We start from the raw sequence: 3,119 nt of genomic DNA on the forward strand, positions 1-3,119 counted from the left end.
ACAGGAAACGGACCACTTTAATTATATAACCACTACATTCGCATCACAAGTTTGTTTTGTGCAGGGTTTGATGATGTTTGTTGCTATGGGGCCAATGGGGGTGCTATTGTGGTGGACAAAGGCTGTGCTCAGATGGTGCTGTCAGTATTTTTGTAATAATTTATTTTCTATTCTATTTTTTCTTGTGCTTGAGTTTTTGTTGCTTGTATTATTTCAATCTGATTAAATTTTATTCTACTTTCAATCAAGAGTAATAGTAAACACCACTTTAATTTTGTGTCTTGTGTTTGTCGAAGTTGTTGGAGGCTTTTAGGATTTTAATTTTAAACATAATATAATCTGATTCATGGGATAATTTTGTTGTCTTTTGACTAGAGATGTTCAAAACAAACCCGACCCGAAATCGAAAATTATCCGACCCGAAAAATGTAAGTTTTTTAGGTTTACCACAATTACCCGAACCGATACTTCACTCGAACCGTTTGATAACCGAAAAGGGCAAAATCGAACTCGAATTGCAACCGAATTTTATAACCTACATATAAACCTTAACCGATGTTACCCGAACTGAACAGTGATCGACCTGAGTGAAATTCGACCCGAATTATGCACGTAACCGAATGTAACCTGACTAAAACCGATTAAGATCGAACTGTTTTTAACCCGAACTGATACAAACCCGATTGATTATTAATCGAACTGTTTTTAACCCGAACTGATACAAAGCCGAACCGATTGTAAATCGAACTGTTATAAATCCGAATCAAATTTTCACCTAAATTTAGCAAATTAAGTCCAATTTCAGTTTTCTAATAATACGAAAAAAGGAAGAACACAAGTTCTATACAGAAGAGATTGCATACGGAATATATATATATATATATATATATATATATATATATATATATATATATATATATATATATATATATATATATATATATATATATATATATATATATATATATATAGATATATATATATATATATGTATATATATATATGTATATATATATATGTATATATATATATATGTATATATATATATGTATATATATATATGTATATATATATATGTATATATATATATGTATATATATATATGTATATATATATATGTATATATATATATATATATATATATATATATATATATATATATATATATATATATATATATATATATATATATATGTATGTATATATATATATATATATATATATATATATATATATATATATGTATATATATATATATGTATATATATATATGTATATATATATATATGTATATATATATATATATGTATATATATATATATGTATATATGTATATATATGTATATATGTATATATATATATATATATATATATATATATATATATATATATATATATATATATATATATATATATATATATATATATATATATATATATATATATATATATATATATATATATATATATATATATATATATATATATATATATATATATATATATATATATATATATATATATATATATATATATATATATATAAACTAATTGAAATAAATTGATCTGCCTATTAGGGCTGGCAAAAGCTGACCCGACCTGCTAACCTGATCTGAAACCGACTCGAAATTAGCGGGTAATTGGGTTTAGATTTTTGACCCAATTAATTAAATGGGTCAACCCGACCTGATCTGTTTATTAAATGGGTTAGGTTCAGGTTGAATATTTAAACATTTGCCAAATGGGTCAATAACAAAGGAAGTTGCCCCACATCGGCTATGAAAGATACTAATAAAAGAAAATTCCTTTAAATCACTTCCACAGATCTCATACCAACTTACGCAGCCACGCCGTGAGCACAAAGCGAACTATTCTTTCACCTTTTACTAAAGAATACCGTGTGCTCGCTGCATTAAGTGGCATACGTTTATTTTTGGAGGAAGCCTTTAATTAAGGTTAAATGGGTCAAATGACCTGAAATATATGAATTTAATGACCTAAAAAAAAGTAGGTTAAATGGGTCATTAGCAGGTTGATCCGATTTGCTACAGATCAGGTCGGGGTTTCAATTTTTAACCCATTAATTAAATGGGTCAGGTTCAGGTTAAGGGTTTATTGACCCATTTATATATGATCCGAACCTGAAAATGACCCAACCCGACCTGTTTGACACCTCTATCTGCTATATCTGATAAAACAATCGGTAATTATTTTTTGTAAGTAAATGAGCATATATCAATTAAAAACCTGACTATTAACTTATTTCGATATTGACCCGATCAATAGTTATCTGTAACCGATAACTACTCGAAAAATAAAGCTCGAACCCGATTTGCACCCGAAAAAACCAAACCAATTAGTAATCGATGACAACCCGAGACCGATTGACACTCGACACGAACTTCAACCGACACCGAACTGATGCTAACCCGATAGCTTGAATAACCGATCTCTAACCGAACCGTGACTAACCGACTCGACCCGAGTGTGACCCGTTGTAACACACAGTCAAAAAATAACCGATCCGAAATGCAACCGAACCGAATAAAACCCGTCCGAAACCGACCCGATCAACCGAATGAACACCTCTACTTTTGACAGTATGTAAGCTCTACTTATTTTCCTTCTAGTGCACCTCGTATCTACTTCTTCACGTTTTCTTCTCTCCCATGACTTACTACTCTATGGATTCCCTTTGTTTATGCTAGATTTATTATGCACCCAGACTAGATTGCTACAAGTGAAGCAAGTGAAACAGTCGTTTTATTAGGAGATTTCATTAGTCGTTTTTAGCGCCTAATTTTCCTTATATATTTGTTCGTTACTAATTATAATTTAATTAGTGATGGTAGTAATTTGAAAAATCTCTACAATGATTAGAAACTTGTTAATTCGTAACGTGATTATGAATCGTTACAAATAACATAAACTTTGGAGGTAAAACTTAAAGTTGAGCAACTACCCATAACAGTTCGAGAAAATTTTAATTATTACCCAATCATATTATATAACCATGATGAGAGTAAATTAAATATTTCACACATATACAAGTGATTTTTAAACATAAAGTACAAGTCACATAACTTGTTACATGTACAACAATTTTTACCCAAACCTTA

General features: G+C 28.8%; 1 non-coding gene across 1 annotated transcript; it reads left to right on the forward strand.

Annotated features, from left to right (window-relative positions):
• The first annotated feature begins 1,843 nt into the window (after nucleotides 1–1,843).
• Nucleotides 1,844–1,959, forward strand: LOC130811948 (U5 spliceosomal RNA). Its single transcript, XR_009041560.1, has one exon. It is a non-coding gene; the product is annotated as a U5 spliceosomal RNA (small nuclear RNA).
• Nucleotides 1,960–3,119: the final 1,160 nt, after the last annotated feature.

Source organism: Amaranthus tricolor, chromosome 4, assembly GCF_026212465.1.
Source record: "Amaranthus tricolor cultivar Red isolate AtriRed21 chromosome 4, ASM2621246v1, whole genome shotgun sequence".
Lineage (NCBI taxonomy): Eukaryota > Viridiplantae > Streptophyta > Magnoliopsida > Caryophyllales > Amaranthaceae > Amaranthus > Amaranthus tricolor.